This window comes from Canis lupus, chromosome 29 (genome assembly GCF_048164855.1).
Source record: "Canis lupus baileyi chromosome 29, mCanLup2.hap1, whole genome shotgun sequence".
NCBI classification, from domain to species: Eukaryota; Metazoa; Chordata; class Mammalia; order Carnivora; family Canidae; genus Canis; species Canis lupus.
Window position 1 is genome coordinate 7422571 of NC_132866.1, and position 14229 is coordinate 7436799.

The following is a 14229-nucleotide window of genomic DNA, read 5'->3' on the forward strand; positions in this document are numbered from 1 at the left end:
AAATTTCATTTCCCAGTGAGTAACGATGTTGATCATCTCTCCATATGCCAGTTGGCCGTTGGGGATCTGTTTTGGTGAAGTGCCTGGTCAGATCCGCCTGCTGATAAAATAAACGGAGTCTTGGGATGCTTGGGTGGCTCAGTGGTTGAATGTCTGCCTTCAGCTCAGGGCGTGATGCCAGGGTCCTGGGATCAAGTCCTGCATCAGGCTCCCCACAGGGAACCTGCTTCTCCCTCTGCCTATGTCTCTGCCTCTCTGTGTGTCTCTCATGAATAAATAAATAAAATATTTTTAAATAAATAAATAAATAAATAAATAAATAAATAAATAAATAAATAACTGAGTCTTAGAGGAGGTGACTCACATAAGGTCATCTGTATTACCTAAGAAACTGAGACTCAGTGAGGTTTTGTGACTAGCCCAAGGTAACACAGAGAGTAAGAGAAGAGCAGAGGGCAACCTGGGTGGCTCAGTGGTTTAGCACCTGCCTTCGGCCCAGGGTGCAATCCTGGAGACCTGGGATCGAGTCCTGTGTCAGGCTCCCTGCATGGAGCCTGCCTCTCCCTCTGCCTGTATCTCTGCCTCTCTGTGTCTCTCATGAATAAATAAATAAAATATAAAAAATAAAAGAGAGAGAGAGAGGGAGAAGAGCAGAGCCTAAAAGCTGGGCCTAATGACTCCAGGATGATTTTTTTTTAACTGGGAATATTCACAGGGTCTCAAATATCAGCCCATAAATTATTATATTAATTACAAATGGAAATGGGTTTCTTTACAGTGGTGAAATCTGGAGGATATTCCTTGACCAACTAATCACATTCATTCACATCACCAAAATTAGACAAATTAACATCATGTCCCTCCTGGTGTAATCGGGATGATTTAAATTGTACATCAGGCCACCAATCATATACAAGTATTTAGTAAAGTATTTTTTTTTTTTTAATGATCTGATAGCTATTTGGGCTATTTGTAGTTACAGTGTCAGTATTAGAAAGAAAGGGTATTCCATTGCTCGTCCTTCCTCTGTCCCCTGCCTCTTTCCTTCCTGCCACAGACATGTACGGAGTACCCATTGTGTGCCAACTGTTGTGGATGGTGGGAATTTATTAAGCAAATGAGTCCCCAGGCACAGGGTAGATTACACTCTGTGTATCTCTATTTTTTCTGTGACCATGGTAGTTTATGGAGCCAAAAAAGAGGACGACCCTTTATTTCCTCTCTACCGTGTACTAGCTCTGCAATCTGAGGTGAATTTTTGCAAGTTTTTTGAGCCTGAGAGGTGCACAGTACACTCTCAGCAAATGTTAAGGTTCTCCCTGCCAATGTATAAATTGGCTTATGTAGGTAGCTGACTGAGCCAGCCAGGTGCCCCGGGACTGCATTTTAAATAAACGCTCTTCCAGGCAGCTGCTAATCACACAGTGCTCATCCTTCGCAAGATTTAACCTGGCCAAGAACACTGGGGGCGGGAGAGAACAGTAGACAGTCCACACAAAATAGCTGAGTGGACAATCTTAGAAAATGATTTATTTTACGAAATCGATTCCCTTCTTTGAACCATTTTGTTTCGTGCATAGTTAATACGTTTACAAAATGTTCTCTTTGCTTCTAAATAACTTGCAGATCCGAAGGTAGAAGAGGCCAGGTGTGGGGGAGATTTAGATAGCACTTACAAAGCACCATATCCACGAGATCCAAAATTAACACGGATGTGCAGGAAGGTTTAAGAATAACCATAAAAAGGCTAGTTTATTTAAAAAAAAAGATAAATAAATAAATAGCTAGTTTATTCCCTTTTTGAAAGTTCTCTTCTGGGGCACCCGGGTGACTCAGTGGTTGAGCATCTGCCTTTGGCTCAGGTTGTGATCCCAGGGTCCTGAGATTGAGTCCCACATCGGGCTCCCTGTATGGAGCCTGCTTCTCCCTCTGCTTATGTCTCTGTCTCTTTCTCTGTGTCTCTTCATGAATAAATGAATAAAATCGGGATCCCTGGGTGGCGCAGCGGTTTAGCATCTGCCTTTGGCCCAGGGTGCGATCCTGGAGACCCGGGATGGAATCAAATCCCACGTCAGGCTTCCAGTGCATGGAGCCTGCTTCTCCCTCTGCCTGTGTCTCTGCCTCTCTCTCTGTGTGTGCCTATCATAAATAAATAAAAATTAAAAAAAATAAATGAATAAAATCTTAGGAAAAAAAAGAAAGTTCTCTTCTTTCACAACTGCATTTTCTTCTAAGGGATTCTAGTTTTGCATGGGAGATTCTCTTTGGTACATCATCATTGTGGCTGGCTAAGTAACTCCAAGTTCTCAGGGATTCAGGGATTCAAAATATTTAGTTCCTATGAATATATCTATGGGAAGAAGGAAACCAATCAACTCCTATTGGAACCTAAAAATCCCCACTTCCCTTTAAGCAAGATTCTGATGGAATCTTTCTAAAGACATCAAAGTTCAAGCCTGTCTCTGATTTGAAATTAGCTTCCTTCCATATAAATCAGTACAGTAATATTGGTGAATTGGAGCAAATGGCAGTTATTCAGGAGATATCAAAAAGATACCATGTCTTATCTGATAAATTCACAAGCTGACTTAATAAAAATACCTTACATGTGAGTCACACTTCTTAATCTCTCAAAACACTTTAAGTTCTTTAAGCTTATTTATTTATTTTTAAAGATTTTATTTTTTTATCTGAGAGAGAGCGCGCATACAAACCGGGTGAGAGGCAGAGGGAGAAGCAGACTCCCAGGTGAGCAGGGAGCCCAATGTGGGGCTCCATCCCAGGACTCCAGGATCATGACTTGAGCCGCAGGCAGCAGCTTAACGGACTGAGCCACCCAGGTGCCCCAGTTCTTTTCAATGTGTAAGTAGGAGTGGCCATTCTGTGTTAAGCCATTGAGGAATCCCAGATTATTTTGCACAGCAGCTAGAGTACTGTACTTTTCCCATCAGCAATGTATGAGGGTTCTGATTTCTCCACATCCTTACCAACACTTTTTATTTTTTATTTTTATTTTTTTAGGTATGTATGTATGTATGTATTTATTTATTTATTTATTTATTTATTTATTTATTTATTTATTTAGAGAGAGAGGTGCAGAGAGACAGGCAGAGGGAGAAGCAGGCTCCATGCAGGGAGCTTGATGTGGGACTCGATTCCGGGTCTCCAGGATCACACCCTGGGCTGCAGGCGGCGCTAAACCGCTGCACCACCGGGGCTGCCTTTTATTTTTTATTTTTATTTTTTAAAAGATTTTATTTATTTATTCATGAGAGAGAGAGAGAGAGAGAGAGAGAGAGAGAGGCAGAGACACAGGCAGAGGGAGAAGCAGGCTCCATGCAGGGAGCCCAATGTGGGACTTGATTCTGAGTCTCCAGAATCACACCCCTGGGCTGAAGGCAGTGCTAAACTGCTGAGCCACCAGGGCTGCCCACCAACACTTTTTATTATTATTATTTTAAAATTAAAGCCAATCTGGGGCTCCTGGGTGGCTCAGGGGTTGAGCGTCTGCGTTTAGCTCAGGTCATGATCCTAGAGCCCTGGGATGGAGTCCCATATCGGACTCCTCACAGGAGCCTACTTCTCCCTCTGCCTGTGTCTCTGCCTCTCTCTTTGTCTCTCATGAATAAATAAATAAAATATTTTAAAAGTTTGAATTAAATTGAAACCAATCTAGCGTGTGAAGTGTATCTCATTGGATTTTGATTTGTATTTCTCTAATCACTAATGATATTGAGCATCTTTTCAGGTGTATGTTAGCCATTTATATATTTTTGAAGAAATGTACATTCAAACCTTCTCATTTTTTAATTGGGTTGTCTTTTTGTTGAATTTTAATAATTCTTTATGTATTCAAAACACATACCCCTCCTCCAACTTTTTTTGTATATTAAAATAAACATATAGTTCAAAGACTCCCTCCTCCCTTGCTCCTGGCTTATGGATCCAGGCAAGGGAGGAGAGGTGGGGGGAGTGACAATCACAGACGGCTGTGCACTTGGTACAACAGAGTGTAGAAAATGCCATGGCCTTCTTGTCGCTGTTTCTGTATGAAGGAACACTCTCCTTAGCACTGATGTCATTTGGAATTCAGGCTAGACAAATATGCCACTAATGCCACCTTTGCCGTGCTAGTTCAAATGATCTGATTTGTGTTATACAAAGGTCTTGCCAGACATTTATAACTCCCAGGGTGTGGCAAAACATTGATAAAACACTATTATCATAGAAGTTAATGGGATTACCAGGATAAGTTCCAAGAATCAGAGTTACTTGTTTTCCTGAGATGAGTCATAATTGTTTCTTTCTCCCCTACAAACTTTCTAGCTCCATCTTAGTTTTCCAAAATAATTGTTTGAAAATATTTTATTCATTCATTCATTCACTCATTCAAGAAAGAGAAAGCAAGAGAGGAACAAGGGAGAGGAAGAAGCAGACTCCCTGCTGGGCAGGGAGCCTGACTTGGGGCTCAATTGCAAGACCCAGGGATCATGACCCTAGCCAAAGGCAGACGCTTAACCTACTGAGCCACCCTGGCGCTCCCCAAAATAATTATTTTAAATTTATTTATTCATGAGAGACAGAGAGAGAGAGAGAGGCAGAGACACAGGCAGAGAGAGAAGCAGGCTCCATGAGGGGAACATGATATGGGACTCGATCCCAGGACTCCAGGATCACGCCCTAGGCCGAAGGCAGGCATTAAACTGCTGAGACACCCAGGGATCCTTCCCCAAAATAATTTTAAGTAGAACTACTTCCAATGGTGTAGAGAAATATATTGCTTCCTGGCAGCAAGGTTTATGGAGTATAAACCCAGGTAATTGGATTTGCCAGTGGATTTCTAATTTTTCTTTCAGCTCCAGAAGACAAAAACACTATGTTAAAATAACAATTTCATGGCAGGACAGATATAGGATGTTTTGTCCTATCTTTCTCTTTGGAATCTTCAATATTTAGCAAACACACCTACAGAAGCAGCTGGGACCTTGACACCAACACTTATTTTCAATGCTGAATTGGATCCCACATAATCCTTCTTTGCTTGCTGTGGGTCAGGCACTGTGTCCCTGGGAGTACACTGGTGCACAAGACAGACCAGATCCCTCTCCTCTAGTCCTGCCACATACCAGTGCAGTGGTATTCCAGAATAAAAAATAGTGAGCCTACATCCCCGTGTATGTATTTGCTTAAATTGTTACACGTCTACTACAGTGCTAATAGGTTATTTACATTGCAAAATAAAAACACACATTGAAAAGGATAAGGTTATAAAATATAAATCAAATTTCTAACATTTCCTTCCTGCACATTCCTATTTCATCCTTATACCCCGTTCCTACTTTTTAAAGATTAGTGTCCTGGGGGCATCTGGGTGACTTGGTGGGTTGAGCATCTGACTCTTGATTTCAGCTCAGGTCATGATCTCAGGGTTGTGGGATCAAGCCCTGCATCCCTGCATCGGGTAGGGCATGGAGTCCATTTGTCCGTCTCCCTCCCCTCGCTTGCAAGTGCTTGTGCTCTCTTTCTATGAAAGACATAAATCTTTTTAAAAAAGTAACAAAATAAAGATTGGCATCCTGGCAGACAGGATGATTCCTGATACATTGCTCTTCTCTGCCTGGGCGGCCAGCTCCTTCTGCAGGAGGACTTAGCACCTACTACATTTTGTATTATGTCATGTCTGCTCCTCTCATCTGGGACAGCCTGCCTGTTTCTTTCTCTCTCTGTGTCTCTCTCTCTTCCTGTCAATTCACCCATATATTTTGGGGGATCTTTTACCTCTCACACTGGAATGTGTTGGCACTCAATCAATTGCTATTAAATGATTGAAATACTTTTTCACTTTTTGATTAGTCTAATTTTGTTGTATTCTCTGGTGTCCAGGGACGGTTCTGTTTTTCCACTATCTTTCTGGAAATTTGGATAACAAATCTGAGGCCACATCACATTAAAAAAGAAGTCATTCATAACTTTTGCCTCGCAAGGGACGTAATTTTGTTCTTACCAGTCATCATAGGTGGATAAGATCAATAAACCCAACTGCTTAGAAATATGACCATGTGGGTGAATGTTGCAGTGGGAAACCACTCCAAGTTTTCAACTGCTCTCAATTTCTGCACTAATTGCAAACCAGCACCAGTCCAGGGATAAGTCCAGGATTACACAATAAGTAGCCTGCTTTTCTCTCTCTCTCTCTCTCTCTCTCTCTCTCTCTCTCTCTCGTCTGAGAGCTGGATTTAGAGTCTCAGCCTTGAAATTGAAAATGCAGGCCAGTCCTTTGAGTCAGCAATCCTACTTCTAGGACTTTATCCTACAGATACATCTTCATGAAATGTCAGAGATGAGGTTACTTATTGTGACTCTGTTTGCAATAAAAAAAGATTGGAAATAATCTAAGTGTCCAGCAATGGGGATATTCATGCAGCTATAAACAAAAGAGTGCAGGCCATCTCTCTGTGTTGACATAGAGTGTGCTCCAGGGCTTCTTAAGTGGCTAGGTAAAAAGAGTCTGTGTAAACCTGCTCTTTTGGGTGTTAGAAAGTGGAGGAAATAAGGGCATGCATTTGTATTTGGTTCTATTTGTATGAAGTAACCCCGGAAGGATAAAGGAGCTAATATAAAGGGTTGCCCCTGGTGGAGGATATCTACTGCATTGCTTTGGGGCAGGAGGAAGACTTCTTGGGTTGTACTTTTCATTTGTAAATGAGGCAAAGGTATTAGCTATTTACAAAACAAAAAGAAGTTGCTGGGAGGAGAAAGTGTCAAGGGAGGAAAGTAGTTCTACAGATTTATTTAAAAAAAAAGAGAGAGAGGCGAGGGAGGCGAGGGAGGCGAGCGGACAGCCGGGGAGGGGGCGGGGGGGGGGGGCGGGGGAGGCGGAAAAAAAAATTTAAAAAAATTAAAAAAAAAAAAGAGAGAGAGAAAGAAAATAAAAAAAGAAAAAAAAAACCAACTAGATACTTTACACAATTGGAAGGTTTCCAAAGTTCCTTCGAATGTCACTCTTTGGAAATTAAGAAGAAAATTGGAACTGTCTTTTAATAATCTGCTCAGTGGGACACTGGGCTACCTCCCTGGATTTATCACAAGCTTCTTTTAGAAAATTAAACACAAAGGAAGGTGTGACCAGAGCTTGTTCATGGATCAGAAGAAGGCCAGCTCAGAGTGAAATTCTTTTTTTTTTTAATTTTTATTTATTTATGATAGTCACACACACACAGAGAGAGGCAGAGACATAGGCAGAGGGAGAAGCAAGCTCCATGCAGGGAGCCCGACATGGGATTCGATCCCGGCTCTCCAGGATCGCGCCCTGGGCCAAAGGCAGGCGCTAAACCGCTGCGCCACCCAGGGATCCCCAGAGTGAAATTCTTAACATATAATCCAGCCCAGTTGTGCTTCCCAAACTCCAAGGAGCAGATTAGAAAACTCTAGGGTGGTCGTGTGTAGGGCCAGGGTGGGAACAGTGTCTGAGGATCTGAGAAACACTTCAACGACTGTTTTTAAAAAAAGTTGTCTTTTCTTTTTTTTTTTTTAAGATTGTATTTATTTATTCATGATAGAGAGAGAGAGAATGAGAGAGAGAGAGGCAGAGACAGAGGTAGAGGGAGAAGCAGGCTCCATGCAGGGAGCCTGATGCAGAACTCGATCCATGGTCTCCAGGATCACACTCTGGGCCCAAGGCAGGCGCTAAACCACTGAGCCACTCAGGGATCCCCTGCCTTTTCTTTTCTTTTTTTTTTCCCCCTGCCTTTTCTAAATAAAATTTACTTCAGCAGATCCCAGTAATAAAATATTGTTGCCTTTTTAATCTAACTTTCTAAGTACAATACACAATTTACTTAGATTTCAGTAGGAATCTGCAGAACATGGAAGGGTCAAGGCCAGATGATGATCATGAGGATTGCACGCAAAAGAACCTTTACTTATCACTGTAAATAAAAATAATAATGCCCCCATGGCTTGAGCTGCTGGGTAGCTTCGAGGTAGTTGGGTGTTTTAGAGTGTCACATCTGTCTGTGATCCTCAGGACAACCCATTTTACAAGGTGGGTAAGTGAGCCCTGGGGTCTCAGGTTGCCAGCTAAGGAGTGGAGTCAGGATTGACTTCTAGATTGTCCAACTTCAAATAAAAGTTATCCAAGTTTTGGCACTCAGAGTTGGCCTTCACGGAATCAATAAAAAAAAAAGTCATTGCAAAATATGCTGGGCTTCTTAGTACCTGGACAGATAAGGATGTAAATATTTAACTAGTACTTGAGGTTTCTCTTATGTTTTAAATTAATGAGCAATATAAATATTTTCCAACGTAAATCGCTGCAAATTCCCTAGAGTTTTGTGGAAATTTCTACTTTAACTTTTTATGTTCTTAGTTGAAATTCCTTCTTCTGGACACCTGGGTGGCTCATCGGTTGAGCATCTGCCTTTGGGCCAGGGTGTGATCCTGGAGTCCTGGGATCGAGTCCCATATCGGGCTCCCTGCATGGGGCCTGCTTCTCCCTCTGCCTGTGTCTCTGCCTCTCTCTGTGTGTGTCTCTCATGAACAAATAAATAAAATCTTAAAAAAACAAGATATTCTTCTTTTTTTAAAAGATGATTCATTTATTTATATGGGGGTGGGGAAGAAAGGGAGGGAGATAGGATCTCTGCTCAGCAGGGAGCCCAACAGGGGGTTCTCAAGACCCTGAGATCATGACCCTGAGATCATGACCTGAGCCACCGTCATGGGTTGGATGCTAACCGACTGAGCCACCCAGGTTCCCCTGAAATTCCTTCTTCTGATTGTCTCAAGCATGGAATTTGATTAAGATGGAATACCTGACTTCTTTGCTTTTCCATTACCTATTTCTTATAACATTGACTGGCACCCTTTACCTTGGGAGTCTTGGGTTTCTCTTTAAAAGTGTTAGATTACGTCTTTAAAGCTCTTCAGTGCCAAAACAAAACAAAACAAGACTCTTCGGCTCTAAAATCTACCATGCACTTACATCTCTCTATACGTATGTTCAAAATACCTTATTTATTATGTTTCATTATTCAGAATTAACTGACTTTTCAGCTCCATGAGCTGAGTCTCTTTAAACACTACCTGTTCAGCTGATTGAAATAGGCTTTACTTCTAGGTGGGTGAGCTGAATTGGTCTGGTTGACCTCCATCTTCTGGTTGACTACTTCTAGATGGGTGAGCCAAATTGGTCTGGTTGACCTCCTCAACCTCCCATTCTTTCTCTACTCAGCCTTTCAGTCACAAGGTGTCCTCCAGCTACAGTCACCAGTTCCCAGGGCCCTCTCAGAGGCCCCCCATATGGACCCAGTTCTGTCTCCATGAGATATGGAGATCTCATGACCCATGCTAAGGACTGGTCCACCTCCTTCCTTCCAGCACTCATTGTTATAAACTTACCACACCCAGTGACATTCCTTAAGCACTTAGATAACTAACAGGGTGTTAATGAACAATAATGGTTTGAAGTGTTCTCTTTTCTTCAACCCAGGCTTCTAGGTCTTTAGTCTCAATGGCTGTTACTAATCCAAGAATGGAGAAGGCTTTGAGCAGCCTGGGTTTCTGGAATCCCAGGATCATACTCCCATAATGGCCACTTGCTCTGCACTAATTCCTGCCCCCAGGAATGCGGTGTAGAATAATCATTACTGCTAAAGGCACCACGAAGATGGGAGGCTGTAAAAATCCCGCAAAAACAGGCTCCAGCTTCAAGAACTTTATAGAGTCAGCGGGATGATAAGGCACAGACAGAACTACAGGTATATGGTAGTGAAACAAAGACTGCAGGTGTGTGACCCCTGTGGCCTTTGTCACTAGGGAGTGTGTCATGTGGAGAAGGAGAGGACCTGCAGCTAGCTTGCTTTTTCTTTCTTTCTCTTTCTCTTTCTTTTTCTTCCTTTCTTCCTTCCTTCCTTCCTTCCTTCCTTCCTTCCTTCCTTCCTTCCTTCCTTTCTTCTTTCTTTCTTTCTTTCTTTCTTTCTTCTTTCTTTTTCTTTCTTTCTTTCTTTCTTTCTTTCTTTCTTTCTCTTTCTTTCTTTCTTTCTTTCTTTCTTTCTTTCTTTCTTTCTTTCTTTCTTTCTAGATTTTATTTATTTATTCATGAGAGACACACACACAGAGAGAGGCAGAGACAGAGGCAGAGAGAGAAGCAGGCTCCATGCAGGGAGCCTGATGTGGGACTCCATCCCGCAACGCCAGTAATCATGCCCTGAGTTGAAGGCAGGCGCTCAACCACTGAGACACCAGGGTGTCCCACATATTTATTTATTTAGAGTGCATACAAGCAGGGGCAGGGGGAGAGAGAGAATCTCAAGCAGATTCCCTGCTGAGTGTGTAGCTTGGATGTGGGGCTAGATCATGACCTGAGCCAAAACCAACAGTCAGATGTCCAAGACTGAGCCAACCCAGGTGCCCCCATGCAGCTGGATTTTTTTCCCCTTTTTTCAAGATTTTATCTTTATTCATGAGACACACACACACACACACACACACACAGAGGCAGAGACACAGGCAGAAAGAGAAGCAGGCTCCATGCAGGTCCCATGCAGGGACGTGGGACTCGATCCTGGGACTCCAGGATCACGCCCCGGGCTGAAAGCAGGTTCTTTTTTTAATTAATTAATTAATTTATTTATTTATGATAGTCACAGAGAGAGAGAGAGAGGCAGAGACACAGGCAGAGGGAGAAGCAGGCTCCATGCACCGGGAGCCTGATGTGGGATTCGATCCCGGGTCTCCAGGATCGCGCCCTGGGCCAAAGGCAGGCGCCAAACCGCTGCGCCACCCAGGGATCCCTGAAAGCAGGTTCTAAACTGCTGAGCCACCCAGGCATCCCTGCAGCTAGATTTCTTAAGTGGAGTTCAGCTGCTGGGGAGGGAATGGATGTACTCGGGGCAGACAGAACTATGAGAACTAGCGTTTCAGTTGCAGAATTTCTGAATCTCTGCCTATCATTCCCAGGTCAGAACTAAGTTTAGAACTTTTTTTTTTTTTTTTTTTTTTTTTTAATTTATGATAGTCACACACACAGAGAGAGAGGCAGAGACACAGGCAGAGGGAGAAGCAGGCTCCATGCACCGGGAGCCCGATGTGGGATTCGATCCCGGGTCTCCAGGATCACGCCCTGGGCCAAAGGCAGGCGCCAAACCGCTGCGCCACCCAGGGATCCCCTAAGTTCAGAACTTTTACCGTCTACTCTCCAGCTCTTTTACCATCTACTCTCCAGCTCTGCTCCTGCCAGATCCCTTCTGGTCCTAAAGAGGTTTACTCTCCCCTAGACACAACTGTCTGCCCCAGCTCAGTGCAGTAGCAGCAGGAGGGAGTCATGTATGCTACTGGGTCTTTTGTGAGGATATTTTTCTAGGTTGAATATAACCTGGGGGAAGGTAAATTTCTCCTGCTGGGTAAAAATCACGAAACATTTATTTTCTGAGTCTCTTGACCAGAGTTTCTCTTTGGCTGTCAGCTTGGATTTTTCCTTTTTAATTAATTCAAAGCCAAGTATATGTAGGCTGCACTAAACAAGTAATAAGAAGGTGGATAATGAAGGAAGTAGTGATAAGTCAAAGGCCTGCAGAATCCATAAGTTATTTTTCTGGTCATTGAATAATTGAGACTTGCCTATAGGAGAAAACGAAGAGGGATACTTGGGTGGCTCAGTGGTTAAGTGTCTGCCTTTGGCTCAGGTCGTGATCCTGGGGTCCTGGGATGGAGTCCCATGTCGGGGTTCCTTGCATGGAGCTTGCTTCTCCCTCTGCCTGTGTGTCTCTGCCTCTCCCTGTCTGTCTCTCTCTCTGTGTCTCTAATGAATAAATAAATAAAATCTTTTTTTTTTTTAAGGAGAAAGTGAAGACTCTTTTTCTCTTTTTGTGTAGTTATAGCTTTTTTAGATGATCAGGGTTGCCAGATTTCAGTTCACTCCTGTTGAAAGAGCACTTCTTGAATTTCTTTCTCACTAAAGTAACCCACGTGCTTCTTGCCTGATTCAAAACTCCTTGCGGAACTGGGCATGCAGGCACTCAAGGGACTTTGTTGAGTGAACTAATAAAATTAATTTAGGTGTTGGTTATCTACTGTAGGGTCAGTCTTTATATCTCCCTGATTTATGGCTCCTGAATAATTACTTGAATATATGAATAGTTATAGAGGATAAAAAATCTTTGTAAAGGATGTTTTGTTTTACATATTCCTAGATTGCACAAGTAAAAAATTAGCATACAAACAGAACAGTTCTGTTTCTTGGTTGAAAACAAGCTGCTTTCCAGTCCAAGGCTTCAAGGCCATGTTATGCTGCAAAATAACACAGCAGTAGAGAAACCATAAAATATTATCATGTTCTTTGTACCTATTGCATTTTTTTCTGATAAGAGAGAAGAGATAAAACCCAGACATTCTCAGGAGTTTCTCACATTTGAAAACTTTTTTTGTTTAAGAGCATCTTATCTGAGAGTCCAAAGGCAATGCAACATATTTTGATGTTACACTCAGATCTTGGGCGTCATGCTCCCCTTCGTGAACTCAGGAACACCTGTCCCTACTTGCTAAGACTTAAGAAAGGATTCCTGGGCTCTGTAAGAGTTCCCAAGAGCTGGGCTTAGCTCTAAATACCTGCCCAGGTTTGTAGAACAGGACCTTAGAGAAACTATCCCTCTCTGACCTGTTGGGTAGAATGACCTAACTTCCAAGAAATTACACCATATTTAGAGTTGTGGAGGCACATCAAAGAAGTAAAAGACAAAGTCCTGTTCTCAGTGAGCGCCGGAGAGCCTGTGGCTGTAACAACTGGAGTAAGTGACCTTGGTCTAGGGAAGGGGGAGCCAAGGAGGACAGAATTCCTTTTGGTGTCTTGCTCTGGACATCTGCAGACACAGGCTATGCTGTTTACAGCTCTGCTTCTGTGCCCACAGCATTTTCCAGCCCTGACCACAAAGCTTTGAGTTTACTGTCTACTCAGCTAGGACTAATCTTAGTTGCTTATGTGTGTTGAATGTCTTCCATTTGCCTCTGTACCCCGTCTACTCTCCACCCTTTCCCACCAGGTCTGTGTCCCAGGACAGTAAGTTGCAGAGATTTCCCTAAAGGGGCTCTGTAGGTCTCTGGCTTCCTAATGTATTCAGCCCATGGAGAATTCTGGTAGGAGATGGGAGATCAGGATCTTATCACTCCAGTGCCCTCCCAGGGGGGGTCACTGATGACCACAGCTTAGGTAGGTAGCTTCTCCTTTCTTCCTCTCTTTGGGGTTTGGGAACACCTCCCTGTCAGCTTAGGGTTGACAATGGTGCTCTGACTCTGGGCTACTTCTCCATCCTTTTTTTTTATTTTTATTTTTTTATTTTTAATAAAAATTTTTTTTAAAAAAAGATTCCACTTATCTATTCATGAGAGACACAGAAAGAGAGGCAGAGACACAGGCAGAGGAAGAAGCAGGCTCCATGCAGGGAGGCCGATGTGGGACTCCATCCTGGGTCTCCAGGATCACACCCTGGGCCGAAGGCGGCGCCAAGCCGCTAAGCCACCTGGGCTGCCCTACTCTCCATCCTTGTGGTTTACCCGTCTATGCTTCAACAATTCCTTTAACAAATGCACCTCAGATTTCCAGTTTGGAGTGTGCCATTTTTTTCCACCTGGGACCCTGACTGGCCACATAAGTCTTTCTTTCTTTTTTCTTTCTTTTCTTTTCTTTTCTTTTTCTTTCTTTCTTTCTTTCTTTCTTTCTCTTTCTTTCTTTCTTTTCTTTTTTCTTTCTTTTTTCTTCTTTCTTTCTTTCTTTCTTTCTTTCTTTCTTTCTTTCTTTCTTTCTTTCTTTCTTTCTTTCTTCTTTTTCTTCCTTTCTCTTATTATTTTTAAAATATTTTATTTGTTTATTCATGGAAGACACAGAAAGAGAGCCAGAGGCCTAGGCAGAGGGAGAAGCAGGCTCCTCCCTGCAGGGAGCCCGATGTGGGACTGGATCCCAGGTCCCCGGAATCCCGACCTGAGCCCAAGGCAGAAGCTCAACCACGGAGCCCCGCAGGCGCCTCTTCCCTTCCGATTCTACTACGAGATTGTCCTGGACTGTGCATTCTGAGTTCTGAGTTCTAATTATGGCTGGTGGAGGGCGCTCCAGACAAACGTACACGGGGGCGGGGGGGTGTCGCGGTCATGCAAGGGTCTACCCGCAGCCAGGAGGAGGCGGGCAGTGCGCGGGCAGCCGTGATGACTTCTGGGGGTGCGGCGGGGCGCGGTTCGAGG